General features: G+C 43.1%; 1 long non-coding RNA gene across 1 annotated transcript in view; it reads left to right on the top strand.

The window, feature by feature from the left end:
• The first annotated feature begins 5189 nt into the window (after nt 1-5189).
• The window catches only part of LOC138749714 (uncharacterized), a 42696-nt gene continuing 27162 nt past the window's right edge, over nt 5190-20723 (top strand). Inside the window, exon 1 of the long non-coding RNA XR_011348839.1 lies at nt 5190-5403. This is a non-coding gene — a long non-coding RNA (uncharacterized lncRNA). The remainder of the gene's footprint in view (nt 5404-20723) is intronic.

Below are 20723 nucleotides of genomic sequence, written 5' to 3'. Positions count from 1 at the left end.
AATGAGATGACTATCTCACTGCTTTGTTGTTTCTAAAGTTTGTTTTACTTTCATTATCTCAAATTTTGCAATCCTGTCACTGCCAATCCACTGCCAATCCACTGCTTTTGCAGGTGGGAAATAAAAATGGTGTAAATGCTGGAAATCTGAAATACAAATAGAAAGTGCTGGAAATACTCAGCAGGCCAGGCTGCACCTATGGGAAGTTAATTCTGTTTTTTTACACAAATAAAGGAAAAATCCCATTCAAAAATTTGCAGTCTTACCTCCGGAGTGGCCGTTTACACAAGAAGCACTTTCACACCGCCTTCCTGTGTTGCGGGGTTTGTCAGAGGGCGAACGTGGGTGGATGTCGTATTCATTAGCCCAGTCTCACACGGAGTGCCTGTGGTCAACTCAGACTGCAGCCGTGCCGTAAAAACGTGTAGGGGTCTTGGAGGAAAAATTACTGGATGGCATTTAGCAAATTAATTCCGTCGGGACATTTTTACACTGCCAGCGACACAGAACATTTTGCGCAAATTTTCCGCTCTCTGCAGCTGTGTAAAACTGCCTAAGGTTTCAGGTGGAAGCCATTAACTCTTCCCATAGAGGCATCCTGACCTGCTGAGTATTCCCAGCTTTTTCTTTCTATATTTTATATTCAGGAGTTTGCATGCGTTTAACTAATCCCAAATGAATTATTTGTAAACAGTGCTAAAAGTACCGAAGTATCTAATAATTGCTCAGATGATTAGTGCAATTAATGGATGTTGTCCTGGAAAACTCGAAAGGGAATGACTGCTTTTTGAAAGTTTGCATCATACAGGGCTGAAAACCCCTTTCTACTCAAATATAAATTGTGTCTAGATGGAGGCCATGAGTCATTGTTTGAGGGTACTGATTCAGAAAGGTATAAAAAATTAAAAAGTCTAATGGTGGCTGGAACACAAAAGGGCAGAGATCAAACTACCAGTCAAATAAAGCTATGCTTGGACTCTACTTTGAGTCGCATTCATTGGTGAAAAAAATCTCCAGAGGGTTGTTAAGTCGGCCTGCGACATCACGGGGACCAGTCTTCCCTCCTTCGAGGACACCTACAAAAGGTGGAGTCTTACGAAAGCAGCCTCGATTCTCAAGGACCCCTACCTAAAGACCAGCACTCAGCACCACAAGGACAGCTTCTTCTCCCCTGCCATCCAATTCCTGAATGAACAATGAACCAAACACATTGGCCTCAGTTGGTCTTTTTCTTTTTTTTTTGCACTATTTTTTCTTTATTTTGTAAGGTGATTGTCTTGCACTACCAGTAAGCACAAGGACTAGGCAGAGGGAATGATAGGCTCTAATGTACAGAAGAACCTTGCTGGCCAGGTATAGGAATGGCGGGAAGGGAGAGGTGGCTCAACCTTTATGCCCAGGACCACAGAGGAGGAATCATAGGGTATGCGGGCCAGCTCCATATGTACAGTAGTCAATCATAACTATATACAATGGAAGAAACTTATCACTACAGTGGTTTATCTAAAGGTTTGCAATGTGATACTGCTGTAAAACGAATTTCGTCACATTTCTTGACAATAACTTCTGATTCTGAATTTAAAATGTTAGTTCACATAAACTAGTCTTATAAAGTTCAGAATGTTTAAGGGAATTAATAGGAATTATTTTCTCTAGAATTGAAGCCCAAGGCAGGGGGCTGAAGCTGCTGAGTGCTTTTAGAATTAAGATTGGATGTGGCTGTTAAAATTTCAGGAAGTGCAAAGAGTAAATGAAGTCTGCAACTCTCTCCTTTGAAACCGAGTCTTGTACAATTGTAAGTCTGAAATTGTTTGCCAAGAAAACCAAGGCAGGTGAGCAAAGGGTACGTGAAGGAAGAATAAGAAAGGAAATCTCCTATAGGCCACTAACAAAACAAAGAAACTGAAAATGTAATTTTAAAATTTATTTTAGTGCAATAGTTGGTCAAAAGAGGAGTCAGCAATGTAGATGGTCTCTGTATCTACCCTCTCAGATTCACTGATTCCATCAGATTTTCTGATGTAATACTGATTGAATTACCACCGTGCATCTCATTTACCGACCAGATATTTCAGTAACAATTGGGTCTTGAGCAGAGGTTCTCAACTTTCCCTTCCCACTATGCTATTGCGGGGACAGAGCCAAGGTGCTCAACAAAGTGATCCCCCAGTCTGTGTCAGGTATCTCCGATGTAGAGGAGACCAGAACGGGAGCAGTGGCTGCAGTAGATGACCCCCTGCAGATTAACAAGTGAAATGCTGCTTCTCTTAAAGCTGTTGTTTTCAAACTTTTTAATTTCCACTCACATATCACTTTAAATATTTCCCTATGCCACTGGTGTGCTGTGATTAGTAAGGGATTGCTAAATGTGGTATGTGAGTGGAAAGAAAAAGTTTGAAGACCACTGTTTTAATCATGCCTAATTGACTCGATATATGTACGGTTTCATAACTCCAAAGGAAATGGGCCAATGACAATTTTCTAAAGCAAAATATTTCAGTAACAATTGGGTCTCGAGCAGAGGTTCTCAACTTTCCCTTCCCACTCACGTTCGACCTTAAGTAATCCCTTACTAATCACAGAACACTTATGGAATAAGAATTACTTAAAGTGGTATGTGAATGAGGAGAAAAAGTTTGAAAAGCACTGCTTAGGAGTGCTTGGGGCCCCGGATGGTGGTGAGGGAGGTGTGGGCACAAGTGGAGCATCTAAGTACCGAGGACAATTAGTAGGGAGGGAGGAAGGGGCAAAGGAGTCATGGAGGGAGCAGTCCCTGCAGCAGGCAGAGAGGTAAGGAGAACAGAATATGTGTCCAGTGGTGGGATCATGTAGTAGGTGGCAGAAATGGCAGAGGAGAATGTGTTGCATTTGAAGACTGGTGGGGTGGTAGGTGAGGGTGAGGAATCCTGTCCTTGTTGGGCATGGGGACGGAGTTGCCAGGGCAGATGTGTAGGTAATGGAGTATATGCGGTTAAGTTGATGGTGGTAGAAGGGAAACCACGTTGTTTGAAGGAGAACATTTCTGGTGATGTGGCATGGAAGTCCTCACATCCTGGGTGCAGATCCAACAGAGGTGGAGGAAAGAACACAAACATTGCAGATGCTGGAATCGCGAGCAGACAAAGAAAGGCTTCAGGAACTCAGCAGGTCGGACAGCATCCATGGGGAGAAAATGGACAGGCAATGCTTTGAGTCTGAAACTTTTTATGTATCCTCTGTTCAACGTTTGGCTTTATTAGAATTCACAGAAACTGACAGATTGATCAAGACCTTGCTTTTTAAGGCAGTTGATAAATGTTGGGCAAGACTCAGATCTTCCACTCTGAGCGATTCAATAATAACCAATTATTCACAATATAACAGATGTTAGCAATAGCTAAAGACATTAATTATTTTTAAAATAAATTCTTAGTACTACATCTGATATTGGTTTCAGTTTGTACAGAAGTAAAAATGAAAACTTGTTGCAAAGAAAACGAACAAGCAGCAAATTAGAGACCGCAGGATGCCCAGAAAACACGGACTGGATCCCCCCGGTGTGCGGGCCAGGGCACCGCTTCTCCCTGGGAAGAAAGACGCGAATGCCACAGGTCCCAGCATCCTGATCCCGCAGAAGGAAACGCGGAAGGAATTTCAGCGTCGAAGAACGTGCTTTGATGAAAGTTGGAGCGAGGGTTCGCTCCACCTGCATTGATCCTTGGAGAAGTTGTTCCCAATAGCCCCAGAGGCCGAGAAGAGAAAGGACTTGATCCAGTATTAGACGAAGGACGAGTGTCTGGAAAACCACTCACTTAAAGTTAGGTAATTCCTCTCCTCTCCCGGGACAAGAGGGGGTGGCTGTTACTAGAATATTTCAAGGGAGAATATTTCTCGACACGTGAACACGGGATTCCGAGTCTTGTGTTGATTAAGGAGCCTTGGGGAGTGGGAGTGGTAGGGGTGGACCCCCCCCTCCCCCCGGCTGGACGGGTCAAAGGGACGCACCCCCCTCCCGCTGGACGGGTCAAAGGGACGCACCCCCCCTCCCGCTGGACGGGTCAAAGGGACGCACCCCCCCTCCCGCTGGACGGGTCAAAGGGACGCACCCCCCCTCCCGCTGGACGGGTCAAAGGGACGCACCCCCCCTCCCGCTGGACGGGTCAAAGGGACGCACCCCCCCTCCCGCTGGACGGGTCAAAGGGACGCACCGCCCCTCCCGCTGGACGGGTCAAAGGGACGCACCCCCCCCGGCTGGACGGGTCAAAGGGACGCACCCCCCCCCCAGGCTGGACGGGTCAAAGGGACGCACCCCCCCCGGCTGGAAAGGGTCAAAGGGACGCACCCCCCCCCCCGGCTGGACGGGTCAAAGGGACGCACCCCCCCCCCCCCGGCTGGATGGGTCAAAGGGACGCACCCCCCCCCCCCGGCTGGATGGGTCAAAGGGACGCACCCCCCCTCCCGCTGGACGGGTCAAAGGGACGCACCCCCCCTCCCGCTGGACGGGTCAAAGAGACGCACCCCCCCTCCCGCTGGACGGGTCAAAGGGACGCACCCCCCCCCCAGGCTGGACGGGTCAAAGGGACGCACCCCCCCCGGCTGGAAAGGGTCAAAGGGACGCACCCCCCCCCCGGCTGGACGGGTCAAAGGGACGCACCCCCCCCCCCCCGGCTGGATGGGTCAAAGGGACGCACCCCCCCCCCCCCCCGGCTGGATGGGTCAAAGGGACGCACCCCCCCTCCCGCTGGACGGGTCAAAGGGACGCACCCCCCCTCCCGCTGGACGGGTCAAAGGGACGCACCCCCCCTCCCGCTGGACGGGTCAAAGGGACGCACCCCCCCTCCCGCTGGACGGGTCAAAGGGACGCACACCCCCTCCCGCTGGACGGGTCAAAGGGACGCACCCCCCCCGGCTGGACGGGTCAAAGGGACGCACCCCCCCCCGGCTGGACGGGTCAAAGGGACGCACCCCCCCTCCCGCTGGACGGGTCAAAGGGACGCACCCCCCCTCCCGCTGGACGGGTCAAAGGGACGCACCCCCCCTCCCGCTGGACGGGTCAAAGGGACGCACCCCCCCTCCCGCTGGACGGGTCAAAGGGACGCACCCCCCCCTGGCTGGATGGGTCAAAGGGACGCACCCCCCCCCCCGGCTGGACGGGTCAAAGGGACGCACCCCCCCCCCCCGGCTGGACGGGTCAAAGGGACGCACCCCCCCCCCTGGCTGGACGGGTCAAAGGGACGCAACCCCCTCCCCCCGTTGGGCGGGTCAAAGGGACCCCAGCACTTGCTGTCTCTGGAATAAGAAGCGAATGTCTCAAAGCAATGTAGCAAAACGACATGAAGGTGCTCTGGTCCCGTTCCCAGTCCGCGGAGGAGATTGTCCACGTTTTCAATTAGCCACTCCATGCGAGAAACGTTGGTGAAACAGGTTGGTGATTGATTCCCTATCATTCCCCCCCCCCACGCGAGTGCTGGGGATCTTGACCCAGTCATTCCCCAATCACCCCCTCTCTCAGAAAACGATACCGTCCCAAATTCGGCTTCCACCCTGGCTTCTCTACGGGTACTTGTTAAGGGATTAAAAACACAACGTTGGAGAAACTCAGCAGGTTCCCCTTGATGAAGGGCTGGAGCCCGAAACTTTGCTGCGTGAAGTTGGCGGAGTTTCTCCTGCGTGGTTTTTCACTTCAACCGCGGTGTCTGCAGATTGTCCTGTTCTGCTTGCATTTTTTGAGGCTTAAACTCCGCGGGTTCTGCAGTGCCGTGGCTCTGCCCTCGGCCTGTTAAAAACCCTAAAACAGAAGGGATCAGGCCCCAAACGTTGGTCCTATTCCTTGGGTTCCCTCCTGCGTTTTGTGCACTAAACTGCGGCGCCTCCGGACCTTCCCATTTCAAATATTGGATTCGATTTTTGGAATTTTTTTGAGTTTGATGTGTTTCCCAACCTGCTGCAAACTAATCAGGATATTTTCAATCAATACGTGTATGATTTGCAGCTTGAATGAATAGGTTATCATTTCAACCTTGTATTTGAGATGTAACATTTAAATGCAAAAAGATTGCTACTTTCGGTTACACTTCACCTTGGTTAACATTCAGAGTTCTTGGGTGAGAGCTAAAAGCTCGGGGGTGTCACCCCGTGGGAGAACAGTGGAAGTGCAGGGTCCGGAGTAAGCAAGTCCAGAGTGAGAGGGAAGACTTGGAGAACGTTACCAGGAAATATTTAGTTTGCACTTATTTAACTGTTTGACAAACTTGTTAGGATTCTTTGAGGATATAATGGGTGCGGTGGATAGAGGGGAACAGGTTGATGTTTGGATTTCCAGAAAGCGTTTGATAAGGTGCCGCACAAGCGACTTCTCAGTAAGTTACAGGAAAGTGCAATCCGGGGAAGTCTATTGGCATGGATCGAAAATTGGTTGTCTGACAGGAGGCAGAGAGTCGGGATAAATGGGAGTTTTTCAGGTTGGCAGAGTGGGGCACTGCAGGGGTCAGTCTTAGGCCCACAACTGTTCATCATTTACATTGATGACTTGGAGGAGGGGACAAAATGTGGTGTAGCCAAGTTTGCAGATGACACCAAATGGAGTGGAAGAGCAAATTGTAATGAGGATGCGGAGAGTCTGCAGAGGGATAGAGTTAAGCTGGATGAGTGGGCAAAGGTCTAGCAGATGGAGTACAATGTTAGTAAGGGTGAGGTTATCCACGTTGACAAGAAAAAAAGAGCTGAATATTATTTAAAGGGTGAAAAACTACAGCATGCTGTTGTGCAGACGGACTTGGGAGTGCTTGTGCATGAATCGCAAAAAGTTAGGTTGCAGGCACAGCAGGTTATTAAGAAGGCAAATGGAATGTTGGCCTTCATCGCTAGAGGAATTGAATTCAGGAGTAGGGAGGTAATGTGGCAACTGTATAAGGTACTGGTGAGACCGCACCTGGAGTACTGTGTCCAGTTCTGGTCTCCATATTTGAGGAAGGATATACTGGCTTTGGAGACGGTCCAGAGGAGGTTTACTAGGTTGATCCCTGGGATGAAGGGGTTGACTTATGATGAAAGATTAAATCGTCTAGGATTGTATTTGCTCGAATTCAGAAGAATGGGAGGAGATCTTGTTGAAACATATAGGATTATGAAGGGTATGGATAGGATAGATGTAGGAAGGTTTTTTGAGCTGGCTGGGGAAACTAAAACGAGAGGACACAATCTCAAGATTCGGGGGAGTAGATTTAGGACAGAGATGAGGAAAAATAGTTTTTCTCAGAGAGTAGTGAATGTTTGGAATTCTCTTACCAGGGAAGTGGTTGAGGCTGTCTCATTAAACATATTTAAAATTCGGTTAGATAAATTTTTACATGATAAAGGAATTAGGGGATATGGGGAGAAGGCAGGTAGGTGGAGTTAGGTCATAAATTAGATCAGCCATGATCATATTGAATGGCAGAGCAGGCTCGATGGACCAATTTTGGCCTACTCCTGTTCCTACTTCCTATGTTAAGCACAGGAAACTCAGAATTTCGCATACATGAAGCCAGATTGAACAACTGGCCGTCGGAATGCTCATTCTGGAGCTCCATATCTTAATCCAGGAGCAACTGTTGACTGCAGAGTACAAGTGTCTCTCCAAGTTCCTCTCAGAGCAATGTGGACTCGCCGTGGCACCTTGTCCTGACTTTTTCCTCTTCTTTGCACTGTGCCCCTCTCCAAACCTCGGATCCTCCTTATACTGCGCCATTCCCCACACCCATTCCTTCAATCAACTGGACCCCATCTCCCAGGATCTTGCCCTTTCCTTCTTTAAACAAGTTAACCGGGAAGTATTTGGTGTCCCTGAACAAATAATCACTTACCTGTCTGACGAGGCTTCATTTTGTCCAAGAACAATAATTGACATTTGTATGGCCAAGTAAATTCCCTTTAATCCTCACTGGGAAATAAAAATCTCCCAAACTGCATTTTTTTTAAGGATAAGGGAACATGCTCAGATTTTGGTTTTCAATAGTTAGCTTTTAAAATATTATGGAACAGGAAAATGATCTGCTACATCCCAACCAATGTTAGACCAGTAAGCTTGATGCCAATTGGAAAATTGATACTGAAGAGATTCCATGGCTTTGGGGTTGGGGGGGAGGGGAAATTCTGGCTGAAGTTTGAATGAAATAATAACATGTAATTTGAGTTTAGCAGCATGAAACATAAAGCCATTGTGATTTGCTTGCCAGAGGAGCAGAGTAGCACAGGGAGGGATGCTATATTTGTGCTGAAGCCTTCACTAACTGCATTTGTCTGGTCCATTAAAGTGTCAGCTCCAAACATTCTTGGACCTTTTGAGAATGTGTTTTTTTTCCTCCAAAATGACTGACTAGAACAGTGGTTCTCAAACTTTTTCCCCCCACTTACATGCCACCTTAAGTCATCCCTTACTAACCAGAGTACCTATGCTATCCTTTGACATAGGTGCTCAGATTTCAGATTTATTGTCAGAGGACATGCGTGACATCACATACAACCCTGAGATTCTTTTTCCTGTGGGTGCAGTAGAATTACCACGAATTGGTATTGCAAAAAAAAACTGACAACGAATGTAAACCAACTGACTGAAATAAAAAAGAAAATCAATAGAGTCCTGAAATTAGTCTCTGAGTTTGTCTGATCTGCTGAATATTTCCAGCAATTTTGTTCTTATTTTATAACGGATGTGAGTTGCAAATTACCTCTGAAGGAGGGCAAATAACATGTACACTTTTTGCTTAAATCTTTTGTGGGAGTTGCAGATTTGACCCAAAAGGACTGTGGTGTTTCTAGTGAAAATTATCAGTAGCCCCTAGTAATGTTGCTGAGGAGAAACTATTCAGTTAAGCTTCAAACAAAGGTTTTGACCATTAAATCTGATTGAGTAATGGAATTTAATGTAAGGAAAATGGAGTGCATTCAAAGGTGAACATTTAAGGACTCCGAGGTGGTATGTTCTTGTTAGGATGAAAGGAAAGATTAAAAGTTTTAGAGAGCTTTGGTTTTCAAGGGTTATTGGAAATAAAGTTCAGAAAAAGATAAGTGTACAAAAATTATAGACAGCATTAAGTAAATGAGGAATCTAAAGAATGTAAAAAGAATCTCAAGAAGGGAATTAGAAAGGCTAAGAGGTGACTTGCTTTGTCAAGTAAGGTGAAAATAAATCCAAAAGGTTTCTACAGATGCATTAGGAGCAAAAGGATAGAGAGGGATAAAATTGGTCTTCTCGAGGATGAGAGCGGAAGGCTATGTTTGGAGCCAATAGAGATAGGGGAGATTTTGACTAGTTTTTTTTTCTTCAATATTTACTAAGGAGAAGGCTCTTGATTTGTGTAAAGTAGGGGAAATAAGTAGAGAAGTTATAGAAACGATAATGATTAAAGAAGAGGAAGTTCTGGGCACTTTAAAAAAAATAATAAAGGTGGATAAGTCTTCAGGTCCTGACAAGATGTTCCCTAGGACCTCGAGGGAGGTTAGTGTAGAAATAGTAGGGGCTTTGATGGAGATATTTAAAATGTCTTTATTAAAGGGAATGGTGCTGGAGGATTGGAGGGTAACTCATGTAGTTTCATTGTTTAAAAAAGGTATTGAGAGTAAATCTAGTAATTATAGGCCTGTAAGTTTGACGTCAGTGGTGGGTAAGTTAATGGAAGGTACTTTGAGATGGTATATATAAATATTTGGATAGGCAGGGTTTGATTTGGAAGAGTCAATGTGGATCTGTGAGGGGAAGATCATGTTTGACAAACCTTAATAAATTCTCTGAGGAAGTTACTGGGAAAGTTGATGAGGATATGGTAGTGGATGTATATATGGACTTTAGAGAGGCCTTTAAAAAGGTTCCTCAGGGAAGGTTAGTTGTTAACATTGAAGTAGTAAAATGGATTCAACAATAGTTGAATGGGGGATGCCAGAGAGTAGTGGGAGATAACTGTCAGATTGGAAGCAAGTGACAGGTGGTGTGCCTCAGGGTTCAGTGTTGGGTCTATTACTGTTTGTCATATACTTTAATGATTTGGATGATGGGGTCGTAAATTGGATTAGTAATTATACAGATGATATTAAGATAGGTGGAGCTTGTAGATAATGAAGAAGGGTTTCAAAGCTTGCAGAGGGATTTAGGCCAGTTAGAAGAGTGGGCTGAAAGATGGGGTCAATAGAGTTTAATGCAGGTAAGTGTGAGGTGTTAGATTTTGGAAGGGCTAATCAAAATAGGACATACATGGTGAATGGTAGGGCAATGAAGAGTGCAGTAGAACAGAGGGATCTAGGAATAATGGTACACAGTTCCTTGAAGGTGAAGTTATGTGAATAGGGTGGTGAAGAAAGCTTATGGTATGTTGGCCCTTATAAATCAGGGCATTGAGTTTAGGAGTAGGGATGTTATGTTAAAATTGTACAAGGCATTGGTGAGGCCAAAATTGGAGTATTGTGTACCATTTTGGTCAACAAATTGGAAAGAAAGCAGAGAAGATTTACTAGAATGTTGCCGAGGTTACAGGGCTTAAGTTATAAGGAAAGGTTAAATCAGTTAGGTCTTTATTCTTTTGAGTGTAACAGGTTGAGAGGGGATTTGATTGAGGTATTTAAATTATTATGGCTATGATATGGAGAGGCTTTTCCCTTTAAGAAAGGGGGAGATACGAGAGGACGTGTTAAGAGTTAGGGGGCAAACATTTAGAGGAAATATGAAAGGGGACTTCTTTACTCAGAGTGGTGGGTGTGTGGAATGAGCCTCAAGATGAAGTGACGGATACAGGCTCAATTTAAAGAGAAGTTGGATATGTACATGGATGGGCAAGGAATGGAGGATTACAGGTTGAGTGTAGGTCAGTGGGGTTAGGTGGGAGAAAGTGTTCAGCATGGACTAGCAGGGCCAAGTTGGCCTGTTTCTGTGCTGTAATTGTTAGATGGTTATAAGACTTGGCCACAGACGATTGGAAAATTCTTTTGTTGAAAATTACTGCTGATACTGTTAGTAGATGACAGCAGTAGCAAGTTTGCAGAATATTCCACTAAATCAATAACTAACACATTTAAAATAAACGTGCAATTGGCTAATTTAAAACTGTTCCTTTGCTAATACTCTCAAAAGTAGCTTCTGGGATTAGGAAACAATATCTGTAACTGAGCAGTAAAGACCAGATGGATTTGGGTTTCATTCCAGGAATGATGGCAAATTAGCAACTCTGAGAATCTGTCATACTTGGACTATCAAAGGGAAAAATCACAAGGGAATTCCAGGTTATCTGCCTGAATAAGAGAGCATGTGTGTGACCACTTAGCTGTGTGGTGCACATGTTCAAATACTTTATGGCCTTTAACATCCTGTTTAGAATCTCAGGTGGGCCATTTGGATGGTGAGCACACAGAAATCTGTTCCAATTTACTCTTTGGGTAAAGGAGGAGAATGTGATTGGGTGTTTTGCCATGTTATCAACAGTCATTCAGTTAGATATTTTTGCTGGTGACTTGCCTTTCAAAGGCTTAAACTCCTTGACTGTGTACATGACTATGACCATGTGAATGATTTTAACATACTGACATGAAAGGGGGTGGGATGGGGAGGGAAAAATGGATACCTTTCTACTCTCCAGCAAAGACTTCAGGCAGCTGCTTAACGCTTGTACTGGGGACTGTGCCAACAGCAGTGAAGTACAAAGTTCAGTTCATTATTTACTGAAGCACTGGAAACTTCAAACAGAGTGTGTGGTAATAGGCAAGCACAATTCATTTTTGAATGATAATAATATCTATTGCATTATAAACTTGAGCTGAGTGATGCAATGGGAGTGGCATTAAATAAGTGAACTCTTTATATCTACAGACTATGAATAATTAGAAACAACTTAAGTGCACAATTTCTTTTAATTCAATGGTTCAATTGTTTTAAAGGCTATTAACTGTTTGTGGATTGATACAGGGTTGTGGGAAAGAAGTGGGATTTGTGTAGGATTGATACAGAGCGGGAGGGGGGGGAGAGGGTGGGATTCATTCGGTATTGATCTGTGGGGCTGTGGGGAATGTAGACCAGTGGGATTGATATGGGGTTGTGGGGAAAAAATAGACTGATGGGAATGATTTGAGATTCGGGACTGTTTGGAGACTGGGTGAATGGTGAGATTGGTTTGGTAATGATACAGGGCTGTGGGGAGTGTGTGGAGAAGTGGAATTGTGGGATTGATTATGGGGCTATGGGGAGAGTGGAGCAGTGTGGTTCATCTGCGATTGATTCAGGGCTGTGGGGAGAGAAGAATGATGGGGTACGTACAGGAATGTGGGGCAGTGGGATTTGTTTGGTATTGAGAAAGTGAGTGGAGCGGTGGAATTAGTTTGGAAATGATGCAGAGATGTGGGAATAGACAGGACAATGTATTTAGCGAGGAATTGATGAGGAAATATAGAAAGTGGGATTAGTGTGGATTGAAATGGGGCTGTATGGAGGGGGTGCGGCATTGGGATTATTGTGGTATTGATGCAGAGGTGTAGAGAGAAAAAAGGGTATGGGGTTAGCCTTGCTAGTAAATAAATTGGTGATGGAAGACCTCCAGGTTTGTCGAGGGATAGCCACCTAATATACTCAAAATATGTGCTCCATGAGTTGCATTGGGTCCAACACTGCAGTACGCCTGAATAAAGGGCAAAATGAATGCTGATTTAAGACCAACGTTTTGAAGTTTTGGTTGCAATAAACCAATGACAGAAACTCTTCTGCTCTGGCAGCTGAACGGGCCTTGGTTCAGTGTTTCATCCTATGGATGGAGTTCGATGTTCACAGTTCAGGAGATTGAGCAGATGCAACAGGAAGAGATGATGCGACTCATTTGTATGTGGGGTGAAAAGCCTAGATTGCCAGTTTTATTGTCATACTCTTGTGAAATAGAAGTACAGTAAAAGTCCAAAAATCCAGCTGCCAGAAATCTGGACCACTCAAGAATCCAGACTTCTTGAAAACTCTCAAACTTTTTGCATGTCTTGTCAATGTGGAAGGAAACTGGAGCACCTGGGGAAACTTTTATAGCCACAGAGTAAATGCATGAAATTCACACCAGTATCAGAGGTTGGGGGTGACCGCAAGTCGTCGAAGTTTTGAGGCAGCAGGCTCCACCTGCTGCACCTCCACACTGACTCTTTGAGGGGAGGGAAAAATGCTTGAAATGATTGGAAAGAGATATTTTGGTTGTTGATAATTAAGTTGTATTTATTCTTGAGAGTAAGGGTCAATTGCTGTGTACCAATGGAGTGTTCTTGATCTTTTGTAGTTTAAGGGTTATTCACTGTGCAACTGTATAAAGTTTGTTTTTATCCTATAAGGTTAAGGGTCAGTCACTGTGTAACTGTTGAATTCCTGTGTACTTTTGAGGGCCATGGTCATCTACTGTGGACTTGTACAAGCATTTATTTGTTCAAGAAGGTAACATTACACATTACATAAATCTATGAAGTTCCTGTTTATTCTGCAAGGGCAAGATCAGAGTACTTGCTGTAGCAATTCACTGAAGGATGTGAATGATTCTTTGTTAGTAGATTCAGAAATGAAAGAAGAAGCAAACTTGCTAAGGTTCCAAGAAGTAGTCATTTGAAATATGTTTATGAGTGTGACTTCTACAATTTCAAAAACTCTGGTGTTGGAGATAGATTGGATTATTGACAGGACAATGGAAAATGCAGCTTAGCATAAAGTTTCCTTTGTAAAACTGTGCTTGGTTTTCTATGATGTCATGCCTGCAAAGCAGAGTTCTGAAATTTGTGGGTGGGTGGGTTGTGGCGGGGGTGGTGCAGGGGTGGTGTGTGTGTCTCAAACTCTACACCTATAAGCAAAGGGGCAGGAGTGGAGAGAGATTTCGAAGTGTCTGCATTTCTACCCCAAAGGTCACATTTAACTTCTGGCAGGTTTGAACAAGAACGTGAGAAATTGACAGATAGGGGGGAAAAAAATAATCCCACTTTTTTCCAACTATCCCATAAATCCATTTAATTCTGCATCACATAGAAACTATTCAGGAAAACATTGCTACAAAAAAGAGTTCTTAACTTCCAAGCCTCTGCACTGTTGAAGAGATGTTACTACACTGGCAGCAAGACCATTGATGCAGAAATATGAATCCAAATCCAAGTGTAGGGTTTAAAATGTGTTTCGTGTTCACCATTTGTCTGTTTGTGGCTTTTTGTTTAACATTTTTATGCTGTCTCCAAATGAAATCTTTGTTTCAGGGTCATGACTAGTTTTCTTTCCTTGCTTGGGAGATAAGAGTTTAGTTTTTGTTCTGTGGAAGGGATGGCAAGATGATCTTCTGACATTTTCTATTGATAATTTAACAACTTATTAATGTTAATAATGTTTAATATCGTTTAATAAACTTTGGAAAACTCAACTTAACTTTAGTATGAATTTATTTGAATGAGCCATAGACAACAGCATTCTCTTAGCATCCAGGCAACAATAATGGAAAGTAGTTGCTACACCCAGTGTGGGAAGTTAAATATATACAAGTAATACATGTGGAACTTGTCTATTAAAAAAAATAGTCTTACTATCGATAACCATGATTGCTGCTTGCCATAAGAACCACGTGATTCATTAAGGTCTATCAGGAAGAAAATTGGCTGTCCTTGGTTTGGGCTGTATGTGGATCCAAGCTCACCAATGTAGTTATCTCCTAACTACCTTCTCAATTCAAGGGAAATCATGGGTGAACAATAAATGCCAGCATTGCCAGCTTCATGCCATCATTTGAAGGAATAAATATAGTCAATCATCTTTGTTGGCTTAACACAAATTGCATGTAACTCTGTAAAGCAGTGATTTTTAAACTTTTAATTTCTACTCGCATGCCACCTCAAGTAATCCCTATGTCATAGGTGCTCTGTGATCAGTAAGGGATTACTTAAGGTGGTGTGAGTGGGGGGAAAAAAAGGTTGAGAACCACTGCTCTCGACCCAATTGTTACTGAAATATTTTGCTTGAGAAAAATTGTCATTGGCCCATTTCCTTTGGAGTTATGGAACTGCACATAATTAGGAATGATAAAAACAGTGGTTTTCAAACTTTTTCTTTCCAATTTCTGAGTTACCCTCTCAAAAAACTCACATTAGTGAAGCAGGAACTACCCAGGACAAAGTCACACTGACCGTCTGTTATCAGCCTCTATCCTTACATAAATTCTAATGCGGAGATTTTCTGAATAATTTTTCTACCAGTGGCCTGCAGCTACCTGACTTAACCCTTTTTTTTTAGAAAAAAAGGAACAACATTAGGTATCCTCCATTTTTTGGCAACCCACGCTTGGCCAACAGAAATGCAAACATTTCATTTGGACCCCTACTATTTATTCCTAAGCATCCTATGGCATCCTGGAGAGATCTGGGTATTTAGCCTCCTTTCTGCATTTAAAGATATTTATTCCTTAATACTGACCTGCTGCACACTATCAACCCCCCCTCCCTGAACTCATTATCTACCACATGCTTTTTTCTAATGAAAACAAATGAGAAGTATTCATTTCGCTCCTTGATCATGTGCCTGTGTTCCACATACAGATGTCCCCTTTTTGTTCCCAAGGGAATCCACACTTGACTACCTTTTTACTCCTTGCATAAAACTTTGAACACCACAACACAATGCAGCCCTTCAACTCTCGATTTATACTTATGAGCAGGGACATGGATCTGTTCCAATTCGCCAATCGTAGCAACAGGTCTATGACAGATACCATCTCCCTGGCTCGACACAAAGCCCGTAACACCAGGACAGCAAAGATGCATACTTCTGGATGCTCTTCGACTGCATTTAACACCATCATTCCCTCAAAACTGATCAGCAAACTCCAAGACCTGGGGCTCAACATCAACACTGGGTAATTGGATCCTGGATTTTCTCACCAATTGGTGAGGATTGGTAGGAATATCTCCTTCACCATCTCCATCAATACTGGTGCACCACAGGGCTATGTTCTCAGCTCCCTGCTCTACTTGGTTTACACCTATGACTGTGTGGCTGAGTCTGACAATAATAACATCTACAAATTTGCTGATGCCACAGTAGGGGGTTGTATATGCATTAAGAACTCGGAAACTTGGCTGAATAACCTCACACTCAATGTCACCAAAGCAAAGGATTGTTGACTTCAAGAAGGGAATACCAGAAGTGAACATTGGGAGACCAGAGGTGGAGAGGATGAGAAAATGTAAGTGTTTGGGATTCGGTATCTCAGAGAATCTTTCCTGGACCCAACACACTAATGGCATCATGAAGAAAGCATGTCAGCACCTCTACTGCCTTAGGAGTTTGCAGAGATTGGTATGACATCAGAAATCCTGGGAAATTTCTACAGATGGTGGAAAGTGTGCTGACCAGCTGCAACATGATCAGGTATGAGGACACCAATACGCCTGAGCATAAAGCCCTCAAAAAGGTGGTGGACACAGCCCAGGTCATAATCAGCAAAACCCTTCCCACTGTTGAGAACATTTACAGGGCATTGTAGCATTGGAGAGCAGCAGCAGTCATCAAGGATCCACACCACCCAGCACACGCTCTGCTCTCACTGCTACAATCAGGAAAGAGTCGCATCACCAAGATATAACCCCTCCACATCAGACTCCTCAACAATACATTCAATCAAGGACTCATTTAAGGACTCTCACTTTTGCACTTTGTTTTTTTTCCTTTCTGTATAGCAATTAGTTTGCAGGTTTTTTTTTGTTTACATGTGTATGTTGTGTACAGAGTTTCTTTGCACTACCAATAAGTGGTAATTCCGCCTCACCTGCAGGGAAAAGAATCTTAGGGTTGTATGTGATGTCATGTATGTTCTCTGACAATAAATCTGAAAATCTCAACCCCAATTTCCTCCTTTGAGCCTCCCTTTCTTCCCACCGCAAACCCTCAGTGTTTTTACTGCAATCATGGTGTCTGTAGACTTTTGTGTTTTACTCTTATGGTTTTTGTTACTTGGTAGGACGTGTTTTGATACACAGACTCTTTAATATTTCTATAATTCATTGTGTTTTTGTTCTTTAATCATTTAGAGATCATTTTGGCCTGCTGCTGTTGATATGGTATTTTGGCTTGTAGTGTCAATTTCAGCCCCTCAATAGGACACTCCTTGTAATAGTCGACCCCTTAAATTTAATATTAAAAATGGTCTTGAATATTCATCTTTTACATGAGTAATATACAGGTTAAAACACAGAAATGCTGGAGGAACTCAGATGGTCTCGCAGCGACCAGAGGATGTAAAAGTATTTTACCAATGTTTCTCACCTGAGCCGTTCCTCAAGGTATTTGAAAAAAGACAGGCATCAGAATTAAAGGCTGAAGGAAGAATGGGAGGGGGAGAATTCCACACCAGACCAAAAGGTGTTAATTGGATATGATAAAAGATGTGAATTGATTTTGGCTCAGTGAAAGGAGACAGGGAAAAAGGGAGAGAGAGCTAGAGAAATGGAGAGGGTGGGGGAGTGGTTTTCAATGGAAACCGGAGAAGTCGGTTAATGCCATCCAGTTGAAGGATGAGGTGTTATTCCTCCAATTTGCAGGTGGTCTCAGTCTGGCAGTGCATGAGACCATGGACAGACATGTCAGCAAGGGAATGGGATGGTGAATTAAAATAGGTGGTCACTGGGAGATCCACGTTATTGCATTGGACAGAGCTGAGACACTCATTGAAGCGATCTCCCATTCTGGGCCAAGCCTCTCAGATGTAAAAGAGACCACAATGGGACCAATGGGTGCAGTAGATGACCCCTGCAGATTCACAAGTGAAATGATCATTCACTTGGAAGGTTTGAGGCCCCAGATGGTGACAAGGAAGTGTGGGTGCAAGTGCAGCATCTGCTGCAGTCACAGGGGAAGGTTCCAAAGGGGCAATTAGTGGGGAAGGAGAATTGGATGAAGTTTCGTAGGGGGAGTGATCCGTGTGGAAGGTGGAGAGGGGATTATGTGTCTTGTGGGATTACAAATTAGGTGCTGAAATGGTGGACGGGGTATGTTGGATGCAGAGGCTGGTGGGGTGGTAGCTGAGGACAAAGGGAATCCTGCCTTTGTTGCGTGTGGGTTCTGGGGTGGGGGGGGGGGGGTGGGCCAGGGCAGATGTGTGGATAGTGGAGGATATGCAGGTGACAGTGAGTTGGTGGTGGTAGAACGGAAGCCATATTGAGCAATACATCAAGATGTAGCAGCACTACAGAACCACTGGATGGCAGCAGAGGAGCATATTTGCTGAAGACTGGGCAACATGTTTCAGTGTCAAAGATGGATGATTATGTAAAGCATGTAACAGTGGAAGAATTTCTTTGCATGAGTTTGGCACTGTTGAAATTTGATCAAATCTATTATCATCCGTGTCACATGGAGCCATACTAAATAACTGTCCTTTAATGTGGCATCACATTAATCTTACCTTGTGAATTAATTTCAATTTAAAGCATGTTGTTTGGGTTATTAACCAAGTTTCCTGTTTTAATAATCTTGCAACATATCCACTAAACATGCATCTTTGTGTCACAATTTTCTGAAATAACTTTTTAGTTCTTTTAAAATATGCTGAGGGAATTCAATGAGTCAGGGAGTACCTGTGGAAGCAGGTATTTTTCTCCAGCATTTTTTTTGCTCCAGATTCCAGTTTTGATGAAGAAGAATTATAGAGATATTGAACGGGTTAAGTGAAACACAAATTGAATTGGATGTGTTAAGGGGCACTGTGGATGTGGTTGAAAAGTTCTAAAGATTCAATTAGAGATGTTATAGCAGGCATGCCTTGAGTGTCAGATCATGAACATGATTAGAAAGACTGAAAGTAACCTGCAAACTCCTTCGAACAGCAATATCCAGAGGTTGTGAGGTAGAAATCTGAACTTCTGCAATGCCATTTACATTCAAGACAACAGCCGTGAGATACTGTGACAGTTGCTTCATTCTGGGAAACACATATGATGTACCTCATAATGTCTTGGGGAGAGAATGATATGACGGTGAACTTCAGGGAAACCATGCTTGTGAGCATCTTCAAGAAAGAAGACACATCTGATTACGGTATCTACGAGGTGTGTCTCAGCTGTGGGATATTGGGAATATTATTCTCCCAGTGACTAATGAGTTACTCTCTGAATTGCAAATGTGAAGTCAAAACAGGTACTATCTTCTCTGTCGTAAACTCCAAGAGAAATGTGGAGAGCAAAACCATCCACTATATTTGGCCTCTTTTTGACTTTACAAGTGTTTAAAACTAGAAATAGACCTGAAAACTTCACCATAACCACACTAAAACATTATCACATGGACTTGAATGACTTCTGATGGTGGATCAACATTACTTTCTCAAGGGCATTCTTACACAGACATATAAAGGCTGCATTCCTATGTATTGATAATGTTTTAAAAATAAATAACCTACTTACTTTTCCAGTTGAGGAATGAGTTGTGGAATGATCAATCAAACAGGTCCCACAGAGTAAACTGAAAACAGGGAGCAATATATTTATGGCTCAGAGGATATTATAAATCAAAATCATATGTAAGAATTTTAAAACAATTAAAATTTACTGCATTTATGATATCATTTTTTGAATAACCTTATTCCACAAACCACATCAAATTAAATCAATCTTTGTGAAATAATTCATGATTCATCTTATTTATTTGCCTATGATAACAGAACTTTTATGACGTTATTTTGTTTTATGGGTGTAATGTTCTGGTCTATTCTGAAACACATGAATGGAGATAGGCATTTTATTTTCTCAATTATCTCTTGTGAAAAGATTTTGCAACATACAGTATTTGTTGAGAGAACTAATATGGATTAATGTAGAGAATCATCTTGAAATTTGTTAATTATCTTGACTGCAGGGTGAGGTGAAATTTGGAAGATAGAAATTATATCAAGAGATTTCAAACTTGGTAATTGAATGGCTGAAGAATCACGCGTGTGCATTTGGACCCAGCTTGTATATAGTATCCCCAACTTTTGGTTTTACATCTGTTAAGGATGTGATCTGACTAAGTTACTCAGAGCATGACTTGATCAAGGGATGCAAATTATTTGCATAAGCATGTAATGGTTAATGGAGGGCAGAAAAATACATTTGATAGAAATGCTTAAAATCATTAATAGTTTAGTTTCCATTTATTGTCAATAACCAGAATGTTGCAGGAATTAGAATGTTGTTGTCTATGACTCATTCAACCAAATCGGTACTAACATTGAGTTGAGTTTTTCACAGTTTATTAAACTCTATTACTACATTATTAAAAGCTATTAAAAAACTTGGCTATATGGTACTAAAACAGTGATTAAACAATTAAGCAATAAGCGGTCAATAAAAGTTGTTGGAGCAAAACTAATTCCTTCCATTTCGTAGAACAAAGAAAATCAGAACTGACTGTTTACCTCAAACACGCACAGAGAGAGAGCTAACTATAATCTTGCAGCAAGGTGTTACTAGGAAACAACATAATTTATGTCAACATCTACTGGTTGCTTGCAGACTTTCCTTGCATTTAAACCAGTGATTTTTCAACCTTTTCTTTCCACTCACATACCACCTTAAGTATTCCCTATGCCATAGCTGATCTGTGTTTAGTAAGGGATTGCTTAAGGTGGTATGTGGGTAGAAAGAAAAAGTATGAAAACCATGTTTTAATTGTACCTCATTGACTTGTTATGTGCACGGTTTCATAACTCAAAAGGAAATGGGCCAATTATCATTTTCAAGCAAAATATTTCAGTAACAAT

The sequence above is a fragment of the Narcine bancroftii genome, chromosome 14 (assembly GCF_036971445.1).
Source record: "Narcine bancroftii isolate sNarBan1 chromosome 14, sNarBan1.hap1, whole genome shotgun sequence".
Lineage (NCBI taxonomy): Eukaryota > Metazoa > Chordata > Chondrichthyes > Torpediniformes > Narcinidae > Narcine > Narcine bancroftii.
Note: the sequence above shows the minus strand (reverse complement) of the source record. Positions and strands in the feature narration are given on the sequence as shown.